General features: G+C 40.1%; 1 non-coding gene across 1 annotated transcript; it reads right to left on the minus strand.

Annotated features, from left to right (window-relative positions):
* Positions 1 to 5,788: 5,788 nt before the first annotated feature.
* Positions 5,789 to 5,920, minus strand: LOC122199026. Its single transcript, XR_006193299.1, has one exon. It is a non-coding gene; the product is annotated as a small nucleolar RNA SNORA71 (small nucleolar RNA).
* Between the last annotated feature and the right edge of the window lie 11,156 nt (positions 5,921 to 17,076).

A 17,076-nucleotide genomic window follows, 5' to 3' on the forward strand; every position in this document is an offset into this window, starting at 1 on the left:
CCCACTTAGCTCTAGCTGAAAGCATCCTGATTTGCAATGCTTTCCCTTGTCCTCCAACCTGCAGTCAAAAATTTTCCCCCTCGGAATGATTAGGTGGCTGAGTCAGTTAAACATCTGACTCTTGACTTTGGCTCAGGCCATGATTTCATGGTCGTGAGACTGAGCCCCACATAGGCTCAATGTGGAGCCTGCTTACTCTCTTTCTCTCTCTCTGCACCCCTTCCACCCCTTTTCCCTGCTCTCTCTCTCAAAATAAACATTAAAAAAAATCTTTCCTCTCAAAAATGTCCTTAGTTGTATCCAACCCAGTTTGATACTCTGAAAGACCATGGTCCATTACAACCAGTACTTAGAGCTCCTTAACGATAGTTGCCAACACTTACACAATACTTAGAATGCTCCAGGCTCTTTAAGTGCTCTATATTGCTACTTTGCCTTATCCTCTCCCCAACACTGAGGTAGGTTTCTTTACTATCATCTTTTGCAGACGAGGAAACAGAGAAACAGAAAGATGAAGTAAATTGCCCAAAGTCGTCGTGTACCTTGAAAAGTAATAGAGATGGGATTTTGAATCCAGTAATAGGTTTAACCAATCAGTGATTGTCAAGCTCCAATATGCAGTCGAGTCACCTGAAAAGTGTGTGAAACTCAAATTGCTGGGCTCCACCCCGGGGAGATTCTGATTCAGTAGGTCTGGGATGGGACCTGATAATTTGCATTTCTGACACGTTCCCAAGTGGTCCACCATTTGAGAACCACTGTGCTACACCAATATCACTTCCAGTTGGAGGGGACCTAACTTTTCAGGAGCTACGGAAAAAGAAAGAAAAGTGCCGTCCTTAAAAAAAAAAAACCACCTTCCTTCTGTGTATTGATTACAAACTGGGGAATCAGAGTGCTTACATTAAATTCATTTGAATTGGTACTGAGCCCCTTTTCGTAGCTCCCAACTCAGTTTATGTATAAGACAATGGCATCAATAATTTTAAAGGAAAGCAGGGTCTGATCAGATGAATCAGAGTTTTGAAGGTCCACAGAAATAGATACATAGAAAGAAATTAAAATAATAGTCCCCCAAGAAGTCATGCCTCTGTGTCTGTACCCCTTTGGGATGTGATACTCCACTCCTTCCAGTAAGAAGTGGAATCTATTTTCCTTCCCCATTGAACTCGAGCTAGTCTATTGCTTTGATAAATGGGATGTGGCAGATATAATGTTCAATTCTGGGGCCTAGGTGTTAAAAAGTCTTGAAGCTTTTGCTCTTAACCATCCTGGACACTAAGCTATGTAGAAATCACTAGGCTATGTAGAAGCCCGGTCTCATTTACTAGAGGAGGCGAGGCTACATGGTGTATTGAGATGCCCCAGCCCAGAGGCAGGAGGAGGAGCCAGGAGAAGTGATTGGGAATGTTTCCTGGATTTTCTTTCCGTTTGCTGCCCCTGCGTGCTCCGGCCCCACTCGCCAGCAACTACTGAGATATTTCAGTTACAGATTCCGAACTCAACCGTTTACCTGTCATTGGCATGCCCCATCTTTACCTGCAGGTGGTTCTGGTATCAGGCTATATCTAAGTCTGAGAGTTGTGTTTCCCGGTGTGTACGAATAGCCATGAATTTAGGGTCATGACCTCGGCTATCAGTATTACATAGAGTTACTCCTTTTTTTAGGTCTGCTGTGTCCCTTCAGGTAAGGTCAAGAATAATTACACTGGCTAAGTGAGCTTTCGATTAGCACAAAGAGTTCTTTAGACAAAGAACTTTGCCAACCAACTTACCTAACTAGGATTTAAAAGCATTATTTTGTTTTCTGTGGTTTTTTACGGGGTGTGTGTGCATATGTGCACGTCACCTATTTATATGTAATGATCCTGGTTTTCCATTTGTGTTTGTCATATAAAATTTCATTTTCAAGTAAACGGAATAATTTCAAAACCATATTCAGTTACAGAAAAAAGTAACAACAAATGTAGCTCAGAAAGCGAATACACGTGGCAAAAGCTGTGATGAAAAAACGAGATGTTCAGATGTGTGCCTCCAGGGTCTGCCGACCTCCCAGACCTCCAGCCTCCACTCTGCAGAGCATGGACACGGACAGTCAGGGGACCACTGTCCTGGCTCCCAGCTTGCCTTTCCTGTTCTTGCTTCCATCCTCATCCCAGGCTCCCTGGAGAGGGGGTCTTGAAGGCTTTGGAGAAAAGCCTACTTTTCTCCAAAAAGAGAAAAGCACTACTTTTCTCTCTCTTGTTGGAGAAAAGCACTACTTCCTATGGAAACACCCGCCCTGTCCTGTCTTCTTCCCCAGTTAGCACGAGGACCTGACTGTAGAGTCTCCAGTGAAAAGGCTCCTCGGAGACCCTTCAGGCCCTTACTCTTCCCGTTTTGAAACATGTAGGTGCTGTTTAGGGCTGAGTGTACCTTCCTGTCAGGAAACTCCTAAGACCCTGCAGGGCTGAGAAGGCTGGATGAATTGCAGCTCCTTCTAGGCCCTGGGCTGTGAGAAGCAGAACTGTCAGGGCCCTTGGAGTTTCTTTTGATAGTGTTAACTCCACTCACCAGTCTAGGAAGGCACTAGCTCAGGGCTAGAGAGGGAGAATTTTCAAGAAACTATCTATGAGTATCTGAGAAGGGCATAAATCCAGCAGAAAAGCAGAGGAGGCAGGAACTCTCAATAGTCAGGCAGTTTACATTAGTCCTTTGTATGTGCCAGATACAGTTACTTGTACTGGGGATAGAGAAGTCAACAAAACGGACAGGGACCCTGTTCTAGTGGTGATGACATCCTAGTAGCAGAGACAGAGTAAACAAATATGTAAAATTACATACAGAATAATACCAGATAGTGATAACAAATATGAAGAAAAATTAAGCAGCCTGAAGGGATTAAGAGTGAGCGCCTATGAGTGTCTACAGGGTGTGTGTGTGTGTGTACACAGTGCTAGTTTTTTAGAGTGGTCATAAAAGTCTTTTTCATGGGAAGACACTTGAGTAGAGACAGGCTGAAGTATTTCCTAGTTAGAGATTGTTAAGTGGCTGAATACAGGCCAACTTCAGACCAGAGATGTGATTTGCCTGGATGACATGCTTGGCCAGCATTTCACATATAATCTGGATTCGGGACTTCCTTAAAATCGTTCTAGAAGCAACACTGGTCCCACCGGACAGCACTTTACTGGAGTGAGTGACAGCTGCCAGCCTTGGATGAGCCACGTGCTTGCTTACCGGCCTGCTTCTCTCATGTACTTTACCTGTCTGGCCCTACATATACTTGAGTTTGCTGACGTTGGTAGTTAGATCAGAAAGCAAAACACAAATAGCAAGGGTTATTTCTGCCTCCAAATATTATTAGCAAAACACGCTCTACTATGTTTTAACAGACACATTTGGAAGACTGTGCTATGGCCTACTTGCAAAATGCATCATTCAGTCAATAAACATTTTTGACGTAGAGACGAAAATAACCAGGATGATGAAAGCAATGTCCCCTGCCCTCAAGGGACTCACAGTCAAGTGGGCAAGACAAATATTTGAAGAAAGAATCGCAATGCTATGAATGACAGAGTGCTAAAGGAGCACTGGGTTAAGAATTTAACTTTGCTGAGAGGAATGGTGGTTATGGGGGTGGGGGAAGCATTCTAGAAGAAAAAAGCATGAACAGATGATGGAGATGAAAGAGAACAGGGGACTACCCCCTGTGACTGGAATTCCCCCCACTCCATCCTTACCCATTGTGCTACCCTCTGCAGTGCCTTCTTTCTCTAGAATTTTGAAATTTCCTTTCTTACAAGCTCGCCTTTGTTGAAGGTAAAGCCAAGAGGCAGGCAGCTTCCCTCCCCTGTTCTTGGAGAGCTTGGGGCACTGCTAAAGAAGAAGGTGGGAGACTGCTTTGAATTTTCCACTTCTCTCCTGTGAAATGCCTCAAAAAGTCTGCTAACCAGTGGTCCCCAGTACTCTCCGTGTATCAGTGTGAAGTGGCACCAGCAAGGTTCCTGGTATTTAGTGCTGCGTAATAAGCCACCACAAAATGTAACGTCCTGAAACAATTTATGATTATCTCTAGGCTCTGTGTGTTGATTGGACTCACTTGGGCGGTTCTTCTTGGGATCTTTTATGTAACTGCAGTCTGAAAGGGCTGGGACGGGAGTTATCCGAAGGCTCAGCTAGGGCTGGATGTCCAGCATGGCTCCTTCATTCGTACATGTGGTGCTCTGATGCCTCTCCTTGTGGCTCTTGGTCAAAGCAGTCATGGGACAGATCAAAGTCAAAGGGATGGAAGGATAGACCCCATCTTCCATGTGGAATGTCATGTATGTACTAAGAGAAGGAACTGGTGGCAACTGTAGAGACATACTACCTCAGTCAACATGGGGGGACATCTTCCCAGTTCTCAGATAATTTCTGGCAATGTCAGGTCACTGAAGGGAGTCCCTGGGCTGAACTTCTTAGGGTTATTCCTTCTGAAGGATTGTAGGGGTTGTTACCTGTGAGATGTCACTAGTAGACATCATTAAAATCAGAAGTCAGCAGCGATATTTGGTTAGCCTTCCTGTTCCTCGGTATGCTCCTCACTCCTCAAAAGGAAAATTAAACTCGACTTGCCAGTTGGAAGTATTCTAAAAGTTCTCTGAGATGACCATGCAATATAGAGGAAAGAATATGGCCAATGAGACACAGACTCGTTTTTAGGTTCGGCCACACTAGCTAGCCTGGCCAATTTTTACTCTTTCTGAGAAACAGTTTGTTTTTCATTTGCAAAAAGGGGATAATAATATATCATTTGTTCTCAGGACTGAAGGGATTGATGTACGTCCAATGCCCATCATAGTCATTAAGTAAATGGCTGTTGAGGCATTGCTGGAAATGCCAGAATATGATGTTCCTCAAATGAAACTTATATCATTCATTCCTTCATTCATTCGTTCATTTTTTCAGCAAGCCTGTAAGGTGTTTTGAATGGGTAGGCAGAGGGGAAAGTGATGAGCAGCTGCAATCCAAGAGAAAAACTCTTGGTCATTAAAGTTATTCCAGGCATAGCAATGGGACCTGGGGCTGGCCTTCCCTGTCAATGGTTTCTCAGGGCACCGTTATTAAGACTCAGAGCCAGCTGAAGTGGACCCCGGCCCCAGCCCCAGTGCTTTCCCTCTGACCTCCTGTGTGGAGTGAAGAGCTGATCCTTGATGCTCTGAGTGTATGGCGGGAAGTGCTCTCAGGATGTTTCATGTGGGGGCTCCCTTTCCACTCTTTGCCCCTCTGGTGACCACTAACACCACCAAGAGAAACTTGGGAAGAAATATCAGCAAACCCGGACCCCAAGTCGTCCCGAGGGTCACTGACTCACGGTCTTAGGACTTACTTCAACAGCCTCAGGATCTAAGGCTGACTTCAGGGCCCCGGGGCCTGGCATCATGGAGCCTCTACATACGCAGACCCACCATGTGGTACCTTGGTCTCCTCCATCTTGTTTTGTTTTGTCTAAGTGCTACATGCCAGGCACCAAGATGGAGGCACTGCCCTCAAGATCACAGCATAGGGGGCATGACAAGCAAATCACCAACGTCTAGTGTAATCAGGGTTGAGAGATGGGGCTGAGGGTGTGGGAAGGGGTGTGATGGGGAGGCAAAGAAAGCTTCCCAGGGAGAGCCCTGGGAGAAGAGGGACTCCTATCGTGGTTCCACCACTGGCCCATGAACAGAAACACCCTGAGGCCGGGCCCTACTCTGCAAAAGGGCACTCAGTAAGCCACACAGCACCAGGTACCAGGAAGTAACACAAATCAGTGGAAAGAAAGATGTGTATGAAAGCTCCAGAGTTTGGAAAGGACAGGATGAGCTCTTCCAACATGGGGAAATGCTTTCAGCGGTTCCTCTCCCTGTACTATCAATGACCAGGGCTCTGGCAGCCCAGAGCACTTTTGAATGAAAGAGTCAAATGAAACTTTTAGAGCCTTCTCTTCCTCTTCATAGGATTCTATTGAATTTACATGACAGAAACTCAAAATATCTGTGACAAAAGCCAGATAGGACTCAACTTCTCTAATCACATGAAAGAAATGTGAAGTAGACAATACCAACCAATATTGCCTTTCCATGAGAATCAGGGGCTCAAGTACCTGTTACTGCGGTGTTCTAATGATGATTTCCTATTTCCCTTATTCCCTGCATGCTTATTAGTTGGAATGTTGTGAAGAACAGTTGCCTTTTCTTTCTTATTTATTTAATCTTTTCACAGGTCTTTTTCTTTCTTCTTTTCTTTCAATAACACTTCCTTTGTGGCATCACAAAAGGCTCCCAGGCTACTTTTTATTTTCCTTGTTCCAACACTGGAATCAACCACTTGTCCAAGAAACCCTGGTTTCTTTTATCATAGAACGGTATTTCAAAACCAAGATCTAGGTACTAGGTTGCTACTGGGATTTCATTGCTTCTGGGACTTATAAGTAGTCTTGGCTTGGAGAGATAGATAAATCGATAGCCATATTTGTCTATTTATCTATTATAACTCATGCAGACATGAATCTATATTTATTTGTTTCTATTCCTCTGTGTTCATGTTTAAAAAATCATGAGTTTACCGTGAGACTTTCTTCTTCAACACAGCACAATAGGGTTCTTCTTAGCATTATCTTTTGTTTATTTGTAACTTCTGTTCCTTCTATGACAACAAGAAATGTGGCTCTCCTTATCACATGCGTTATAAGATCCTCCTAAAATGTTCTCAAAATGGCTGTAACTTTTTGCATTCTGATCAGAGTTTTAGTTGCTCTCGAATACACATCAGCATGTGATATTGCAGCGTTTAAAATTTTAGCCATTTCAGTAGATATGTAGTAGTATCTCCTTGGGATTTTAATCTGCATTTCTTAGATGACTGATGATGTTGAACATCTTTTTTTTTTTTTTCCCCTTAGAGAGAACGAGTGAGAGAGAGAGTGCATGTGCAAACTGGGGAGATTGGCAGAGGGAGAGAGAGACAGAATCTTAAGCAGTCTCCATGCTCAGCACAGAGCCCAACACAGGGCTCAGTCCCACAATCCTGGGATCATGACCTGAGCCGAAATCAAAAGTTGGATGCTCAACTGCCTGAGCCACCCAGGAGCCCCTGTTGAATATCTCTCATACTTATTCGCCATCTATATATCTTCCTGGTGAAGTGTCCATATCGCTTGTTTGCTCATTTTTAAAAAATTGATGTGTTTGTTTTCTTTGTTTTTCATTGTTGAATTGTGACAGTTATTTATATATTCTAGACAGAAGTTTTTTATTGGATATATGATTTGCAAATATTTCCTCCCAGTGTGTGGCTCTTTCTGTTTTCTTAATAGTGCTCTTCATAGAGCAAATATTTTTAATTTTGATAAATTCCATTTTCTTTCACGTCATATGTTCTTGGATTCATGTTCAAAAATTTGGCCAAACCCAAGTTGTGCAGATTTCCTCTCATCTTTTTCCCCCTAGAACAGCTATAGCTTTATATTTTACATTCTGTCTATGATTAATTTTTGGTTAATTTTTTATAAAGTATGAGGTATTTGTTGAGTTTTTTTTGTCTAAACAACTGAAAAAAAAAACCAACAATTCCATTTATTAAGATAGGAGGTTCTGCAAAAGGAGTTGAGATTATGCAAAATTTTCAATAGACTACCCCCTTTACAGTCTTGTACCTCCCTGCGACCCTCTTCTGTATTTGGTGCTTCTGAATACAAGCCTTCCCTTTCACTTTCAGTGGAGAATAGAACCTGGCTGTCAGTCGTGGGCAATGGAGCACTTGGCTGCTGGCACGTCTGCATGGGGATAGAGGAAGGTGGGATATGAACACACATCTGGGATTTCAAGCCATCCAGGCACCTTTTTTGCCTAGCCTTACCCCTGGCCATGTGTCCCTGTGTTTTCTGCTGAGTTCTCCAAGGCACATAAGTGTATTTCTCCTTGGTGTCCCCTTGGATATGAATTGTAGGTTTAAGCTTCTTCTTCTATCACATCAGCCACCACTCCACCACCTGCTTTACATCTTCCAAAAATGTGAACAAGTCTCTCCTTTTCCTATGTTACTCCTTTACCACTATTTTGTTGGAGGAGATAAGGGAATGTGTTCCATCCGTCATTTGTAGCTGTCCAGGCAATGTTTGGAAAAAGGAGGAAGATAGGGTGGGGTGTTAAGAGTGGATAATATGTGATTTGGGGAAAAAATGTCAAAATATATTTTTATATTTGGAAAGCAAAATGCCTTTGTCACATAATAATTCGAAAACTTAACCACCATAGTTTTTTTTCTTGTCTGACGTGATATGCAGGAAATAGAATTTATTTTCTGAACATACAAAACCCACTGGTCAGGGTAGAAGTCAGAGGTGGAGGGAAGGTGTCATGAGATTTTCAGGTTTATCCAAAGAGGCCATGGGTTTAAAAAGGTTGCAAAGCACTGCAATAGTGAGATGGACTGGTTTCTGAGGAAAGGTGAGAAAAGAAAACCATTAACTCCAACTGTCACTCTTCCAACTGAATATTGAAACCACTAGGGAAAAAATTTTGAGTGAGGTTAACAGTCATAAGCAATGTTGGTGTTTTTGAGGTTTGCCTGCGAATCGCCATTTAGCTGTACCACATGCTTCCTAGAGATGTAATTAATTGTCATATTGTAAAGCTTTCAAACGTGTTAAGTTGTGTGTTACACGGGGCTAACTTATGGCAAGGTTTCTGTTTGTTTAGATTAGTGGATTTATTTGTTGCATTTTGGGTTAGTGGACAGAAGATTCAGGAGACTGGAATTTTTATTCTACTCTCACAGTGATGGTTTATAAACTAAGTATTTTATCGTTAAGTCTTTGTATAAAATACACTGCATGCAAGGGTGATTTGGCTCGAAATTTGTTACCCATGGACTGCCAAGGTTCGTTTGGCTGATTGACCGACTTGACCAACTAGGTAAGTGTCTTTCTCCTCCTTCCTTCTCTATATCGAAGATAAATGAGGGCATGAAATCCCAGGTGATAGTTACTTGTTGTAGTGTTAGTAGTCATGACATTAATGGTAGTGGTAGTCTTACTACATAGATCACTCCTTAATGTAAGAGGGGAGATGAATTAAGGAGACCGGAGCATTAAAAGCAGTGGGTCTAGAGGCAAGAAAGCTGATTTTGAGCCTTAATTCTGCCAGCTCTGTGAGCTTGGTCAGGATGGCTTAAGCTCTCTGATCTTCAGGTTCCTTGTTAATAACATTGAGATCACAATGGCTACCTGACAGCATTGCTTTGAGAACTAAGGGAAATAATTTTAAGAACGAAGACTGTGCCTGGCATTCTGTCCCAAAGATGATGGGAGCCACTGTAAATTTTTAAGTAAAGAATAATACAATTAGGTGTACGTTTTAGTAAAAGTGAAGGGTAAGGAGCAGGCACAAAAGACGGGACAACGAGCTTTGAAGCAGGGAAACCGGTGAGAAGATGATACCATAGCTGAAAAATTACAGAGCTTAAATCAAAGCAGTGGAGAGAATGAGATCTACTTGGGTGAGACGGAGGGCTCACTCTCATTCATCTTTGTGCCCCAGCATTGAGCACCATGCTGGCCTACAGTAGGGGCTGAGCAAATATTTCCCTTGATCACAGAATTGCCTCAATTTGATTGCACGTCATCAAAAAAGGTAATAAGGTGAGAAATTGTGTGATTCTCACTGATAGGTCTTTCTCATGTTTCCTATTCTCTCCAACTCTCTCCTTCCTTTTGTGTACTTGCACTTGGGGACATGAGGCATTTTGCCTTCCTGTCCCTGGGAAAGTGGCAGCATAGGAGAAGGTAGACTTTTAAAATGCTGTGAAATTAACAAGTGACCATTTTTCAAAAAAGCCTCTTCCCATTTGGAAGAATACATGATGAATCAGAGCCAGTGTCTCCCTCCCAGAGGTAAACAAAGATCTCCTATCCTGAGTGATGGAGAGCTGCAGAGGGTGCACGATGAGACCTGGTGGCTTTCTCGAGCAATTGTGGGGTTGGAGGGAGGGGGGGTGAGCTGAGGATTGAGGAAATGGGATGAGTTTGGAGGTAGGAGAGCAGAGGAGACCCAGGCTTCTGTCCCTGGGTGGTTCCTGGGGGTGTGACGGGGGAGATGCGAGCCCCGGGCCTGGCCACGAGCCTGATGCGGAAGCTTAACCGTGCTCCGGGTGGTGTAAGCCTCCAAGAGTTCCTTGTGTCAGAGAATGGCATTGCAACAGCAGATGAGTCTAGGACTGGAAAATGCAAGCTTGCCCCAGATCAGAGCAATGCCCTACAGCGGAATTTTCCCCCACAGCAGTGTGACTCAGAGGACAGTCAGGATCTTAAAGAGGCTTTAATGATGGGAATGGCAGGGTAGGGCCGGAGGGTGCCATACTGGCAGCAGTGACCAATGACTGAGGTCTAGAAGGGAACCAGAACCTCTGAGTGGATGATAGCGTAGGCACGCACTGACAACCAGATATTCTCTCCCTTTCCATCCTGACACCTTGACTCGATGAGTCCTGTGAACCTTGCGGCCCCCAGAATTCTGATGTAAACTTGAGGCAAGCCAGGGAGTCTGAATTTGAATTAACTCAAATTAAGTCTTTACCATCCAGGAGTGTGGGGACTCCCAATATAAATTGAATTCAGTTATAAAAACACGAAAAAGAGCTCTTGGACCCATTTTATCAATGGACATTCCTGCTCCTTATATGAACAACTTTTTGTACATATTCGTAGAAGTGCAGTAGGCATTGATTTTAAGTTGCTGCATGAATACATTCTACATGGCAGAGATATAGGTTCAATCCAGGAACCCAATTTCCAAGAGTATTGCCAAATTGGAGCCTGATAACGATGGACAGAGAATAAAAATCAGGCAATATGAGAAATCCTACAAAGACCTGGGATCCTTAGTTGGGACTCTCGCAGTTTTCTAGCATTCAAAGAGAGCAGTGAAGACCAAGGCTGGACTTCCTGCAACCTTTCTGTAGCACTGGCTGTCTCCCAGGCACTGTCTCAAGCCCTCCATAAAACTTAGCTTTCAATTTTTACAACAACCAGAGCAATAAGCACTATTACTATCCCCATTTGCCAGGTGAAAAAATGGAGATGCAGAGAGGGTACATCATTCGCCCGAGTTCCTACAGCTGGTGAGTGACAGAGCCAGGATTCAAACTTACTTCTGCTCCAGAGTTTATGGCCTCACCTCATTCCCTGTCATGTTCTAATTAGCGTGAGAAAGAACTTTATTTACAGTTGGAAAGGAGCATGGGCCACAGAAGCAGTGATTTCACTGAAAGTGGGTTAGGCAGGTGTCACGGCTGGTATTGACAGATTTGAGGTTCTGGTGGAGAGTCTGAGGTCTCTGATTCTGAACTTCTAGGAGGCCAATATTCCCCTGAGATTTCTTACTGGTTAGTCAACATTTTTAAAAATTTGGTTTGAAATAAGCTTTTCCTCCCTCAAGTGGCATAGGAGACTTACTTAACAAAAAGCAATAAAAATCTAGCTCAGGTGATGTCGTTCTCACTCTGTGTACATAATCACCGTTTGAAGTATCCTACTGAAAAACAGCAGGTCTTTTGGAAGCGAAAGTATTTTATTTATACAGCTACAGAGCTCATGGCGGATGACTTTATAAAATTATTTCCGGTTCTTCTATCCTTAAAAAAATGTATTTTTTGGTGAGGGGTGACTCTATCTCCTGATTGTTGATTCCAGTGGCTGAATTTCTTGGGGTTAGTTTCTCCTACATATTTTGGAATTTGGGCTTGAGAGCTCATTTTGGGGGGTCCTCCACCCACTCTCCCTGCTTCTATACACATTCACTTGCGTCTCACATACTTGAGATGATCATTGTCAACCTAGTATTCCATCTCATTATAATATTGGGAAGGTCACACTTGGTGATCCATGAAGATCTGTCCTGTAGGAATGTCAAGAGTTTATGGCACTTCTGGAATGCGTTCAGAAAGCGCATGAGTATGATGACACGACTCCAGACTCCAACTTGCTTCGTGTATACACTGCCTGCTTCAAGTATGCAACCACCTAAAAATCAAGAAAGGATTGCATTGTGTTTTAGACTGAACGTTATCAACAGAGGTTTACCATTTTGGAAAAGCAAATTACCGACGGTCTCTCCACTTAGGCTTTTGAGTTGCCAATACTGCGCACTCCATTCTGCTTTTGTAGCCGTCTTATTCACTGTGATTGCTACACAGAGTGTAAATATCTAACAGCTTCCTTACACCTTTCGGTGTGACTGTGACCAAGCATTTACATATGGAAATTATACATTTCTTTCCTTCTATTTATCCTGTATATTAAAGTTAGACTTCTGTTGATTTTTAAAAATCTGGGTGTAGGCAGGTTAATTTATTACAAATTAAATTTCATTTGGGCCACAACAGAGGGCATTACGATATATTTATTATAAAATGGAGGTTTGAGGATTTAAAGAGCTTTCATTTTGTTTTGAGTTTCTATCATCCCCCAAACCTCAAAATGAAACCAAGCCAAAACCTCTCAATTATAAAACCAGGGCTTCCTTGAATCTTGACTCAGATTTACTAAAAGAATATATGACACTTCGCGAAAGTTGGTGAGAGGTAAGTTTTCCAGGGAGGGCAGCGTGAAGCCCATATCAGGTGTAGGAAAAACCATTATAAAATAAAATTTTACTCTCTCAGAATATTGTCAGAAACTTTCTATTTAGACACCATGTGCTGAAGAGCAAATTCAAGAAGCAAGTGCTGTGGTAAGCCTGCAGTATTCACACACATTGATATTAGAGTATTTATGTATTTTTTCCTTCTCCAGTTCTCTTAAGTAGATGAGCTGATATCAGAGGATAAATTCTAGCTTCCAGATCGGTGAGATGAGACAGATGACCTTCCTTTGTCAAACTCAACATTACTTTCCATCTATTTACTGGAAGTTCTTTGTCTTTTGTCCTCCTTGAAATAAATACCTTTTCTCTCTTTATCTCCATGCTTTCAAGTCCTATATTATACTTTGAAAGAATGAATCGGCAAAAATGTCTTATGAAAAAAGGGAAGCAACACTTAATGAGTGAAGATCCATCTCGCCAAATAATAAAATGCATTATAAAGCTATACTGAATAAAATAGCATGTTAAAGGTACGAGAATAGGTACAAATGAAAGAGATATTACAGAAGCAAACTCTATCAAAAATTGTTATGATAAAAATGACATTGGAAATGAGTAGAGAGAGATTATGAAATGGAGGGTGAGTATACAATAGATAAAATTTTGAGAGCAGATTCTCACTATATATCATGCATTAAAATAAACCTAACAGAATTAAAAGGTATTTTAATGTAAAAAATAGCAGAAAAATATGGATGATCAGTGTGTGATCTCAGGGAAATAACTATAAGCCAAACCAAAGAGCGAACCAATGGAGGAAATCACAAAGGAATAGATGGATCAGATTAATGACTTTAAATTTTGTTTTTATTTGTAGAAAAGTAATGCCTGCTTGCTTAGTACTTACGCTATGCTGATGAAATGGTCTCCAGACCCTACGAACGTGCGTCTCCAACAGGAGCTCATCTGCTGCCTACAGATGTCCAGGTTGTGTCCCATATAAGGGAATGGCAACTAAGACAGTGACATTCACATTGGAGACATATTTAGTATGTTTCTATATTTTTATTATAACTTCCTTAGGTTTCAAAGAGAGGCTATCTGTGTATTTGTTATAACAGTTCCCTAACTAATCAAGTAAAATATCTTTTCATAATAGAGTACATACATACCGTTTTGCTTTGACTCGCAAAGAAAGAACAAGTTTAACAAACAAAAGACTCTCTTGATGTAACAATTAACAAGGCTTCTGCTACTGGAAGCTGCTTTTCACAAATTTCACGAGCTCATCAGAAAATATCTTAAAATGAAAAAAGGAAAATTCCCAATTGGTAAAATGTAGCTAAATTTCATGTTTCATTTTGTAGTTAACAGTATTGTCATTTGTTTATTTTACTAAAATGACATTGCAGAGTTTCCAATTTAAGCCTATACTTTCAGTGACTCACTATAGAATAAGTAATATTTATTTACCATTAGCACATAATGATCTAACTGTATCACAGTCATTATCATGCTGTGAAAATTTTATCATACAATTTTAATTGCTGTTAAATCTTAAGGGCTCACTACATAAATAGAATTTTAAAATATTACGCATTCTAAAGGAAATGTATTAAATGATCACATTATCTCTGCCCAGATGCTCAAAACATAAGAAAATAGTTTATCATATCAGAAAAACAGAAAGTGAGAATCCACTATACAATAAAATGAAAAAAAAAAAAAGTTTGGATCATTGAATGCCAGAGAGAAGAAAGAAAAGGAAATGATTAGCCTCAGAAGATTCTAGCACAGACTTCACAGAGAGGGCAAGAGGTGAATTTACCCTCTATTTCCATGTGAAAAGAATGGATGAATTCTTCTTAAAAAAGTGAGAGAAGAAAAAAAAACCATGTAGAATCCATTAAATGAAATACACTCTCAGTTGATCTAGTTAAAGTCCATGCATTTGAATATCGAAAGCAAAATCCTCCTGTTGAGCGTCAAATAGGACAAATTTATCTTCCAGAAGAAAACACATGTAGGAAGTCTTTGGAAACTTCGTACATAAGAATTCTGACAAATGTTGAAAATAAAAATCCTAACTCTTGTTACTTTTATTTTAAGCTGAAAGAATTCTTAAAAAAAAAAAAAAAGTTATGTAAATCCCTTAAAGAAAAAAAAACAGCTGAATAAAGAGAATGGGGATATAGATTGACATTTTTGTCACTTAATTGTTGTAAAACAGGAATACAGTGAAATGCACCACAAACATTTTATTAAGCGTTCAAAATTAAAAACTGTTTTGAAAAAAGTAGATAATTATTGACGCTACAGGAAATAAACTATTTGAGGATGAAAAAAATATTAACAGGCTATTAGAAGAGGTATATTATAAATACTTATGTGTTTAGCAAAACAATTTAGCACTCAGAGAATAATCTTTACAACTGAATGACAATGGGAATTTCCTCATTTGGTAGAAACGATAGTAAAAGTCAATAACGTTATGACTGACATGCATAATACGAACATCAACAACAAATAATATTGTACGCTATTTAGGGGCTGAAATACAAAACCAAAAATTAAGATTATAGCAGATGGAATGAATAAGATTATTTAATAAGGCGAGTAATGCTAATTATCATTCATTTTAGATACAAGTGGTGTGCTGATAAACTGACCCTTTTAAAAAAGAAAAAAGAAAAAAAAAAGCCCTGATTTGTGGCATTTGCCAATCACAATGGTGTAAACACTCCTAATAAGGCTGATTTCAAATGTCCAATATTTTAACAATTGGCTTATAACATTCCTGAATATTTAACCGTAGGCTTTCACCAGCCCGTGCAAGCCGGCTCCTACATTGCATATACACATGCAGTCAAAGCCACGTAGAACAGATGATAGTTGTTAGATCTGAGAATTGAAAATGCAAGTCTTGTTATTTCTACACGCAACTCTTTTGGGCAACTCTGCCCAGAAGGTGACATAAGTAAAGAAGGATTATACATGTATTTTTAGTAGACCACTTACAAGAGAAAATCTGGAAATCTAAGATTCAATAATAGAATAAATGGGCATGGAAAACATAACAAATTGCAACAGACGATATTCAAAAATGATAGACTATCCCATATTCTGCTTTCTGTGCATTTTTTAAACTGAGAGGAAATGAGACAGCAAAACTGTCTCTGACAACACTCTGAATAGCTTTTTATATTGCACAGACTATACAAGTACTTTTTAGCCTCAATGAAAATTAAAAGAGTATTGGATACACACTTACCAAATATAAGTATTTAGCCATTGTTGAATTTGTAATAGGAAATGTAGTTGGTAACATTATGTTACTAGAAACACAAGTAGAAGGGAGATAGTGGGAGGGGGGTGACTGAAATGGGTGATGGGGATTTAGGGCGTACTTGTGATGAACACCAGGTAATGTATGGAAGTGTGCAATCACCATATTGTATACCCGAAATTTATACAACACTGCACATTAACAGTACTGAAATTAAAATTAAAATTTAAAAATTTTCAAAATAAAAATAAAATGAAATGAAATAAAATAAAATAAATAAATAAAACTAAAAACACAAGTAGGGGCAGGTTAAAAACTCTTCTAGAATTTTTTGGTGGCATTAATAAAGATGAATAGTCTCGAAAAGAAGCCAAAGAATACATGAAAAAATATCAACATTTATATGTATTTGTTTAGCTCTAATCTATCATATCTTTAAAAGTATTAACACTGTGAGCAAACGTAGAAACTGAAAGTCACGACTTAATACCCTTGAAACGTCGGAGATTAAGAAATTTCTTTAAAAAAGAAATTATGGTTATGATATCTATGAAAAATATATTATTGTTGCTGTAGAAATTGCAGTCACTGGACATAGATATGGATCTCAAAAAGTACAAGTGAGAAGACCAAGTTTGACCACGAATCGTATAGTCACCCCGACTCTGTCCAAAACCCAAATTTCCAAGTGAGGAATTTTGTTTTCTGTGTCAGATACAATAATATTATCATTAAGGAAAATTTTACAATGCCAGGAGAATACTATGCCTGTTCTGGTGTTCTAGATTATACTATTTGATGAAATATGAAGGATATGAAATACTACAATTACACAGAAAGTTACAGTTGATATCTATTGATGACTACAACAGCAAATGTGATATTTACGGGTCATGAATATTTTGAGAAACTAAAATCTTTAAGCTGTTTTCTAGAATCTACATAGATTTCCTCTGCAATATTGCAATTTCAATATTGAAATGCTTGCAGCAATAACTTACTGGATACATTTCAAATATCCTGATAGCTGTGAGGCTGTAAGTAACTGCCCATTTCAGTTGCCAGTGGCAAATATAGTTTCAAAATTAAAATGTACTTAAAACTACTTAAGGTCTGCAATATCTGAAGAAAACTAACAAGTCAATTGGAGATGATTTCCCTGGAAAATGAGATACTGGGTCAAGTAAGCATTGAAATCATCATAAA

This window comes from Panthera leo, chromosome C2 (genome assembly GCF_018350215.1).
Source record: "Panthera leo isolate Ple1 chromosome C2, P.leo_Ple1_pat1.1, whole genome shotgun sequence".
In the NCBI taxonomy this organism is placed as follows: domain Eukaryota; kingdom Metazoa; phylum Chordata; class Mammalia; order Carnivora; family Felidae; genus Panthera; species Panthera leo.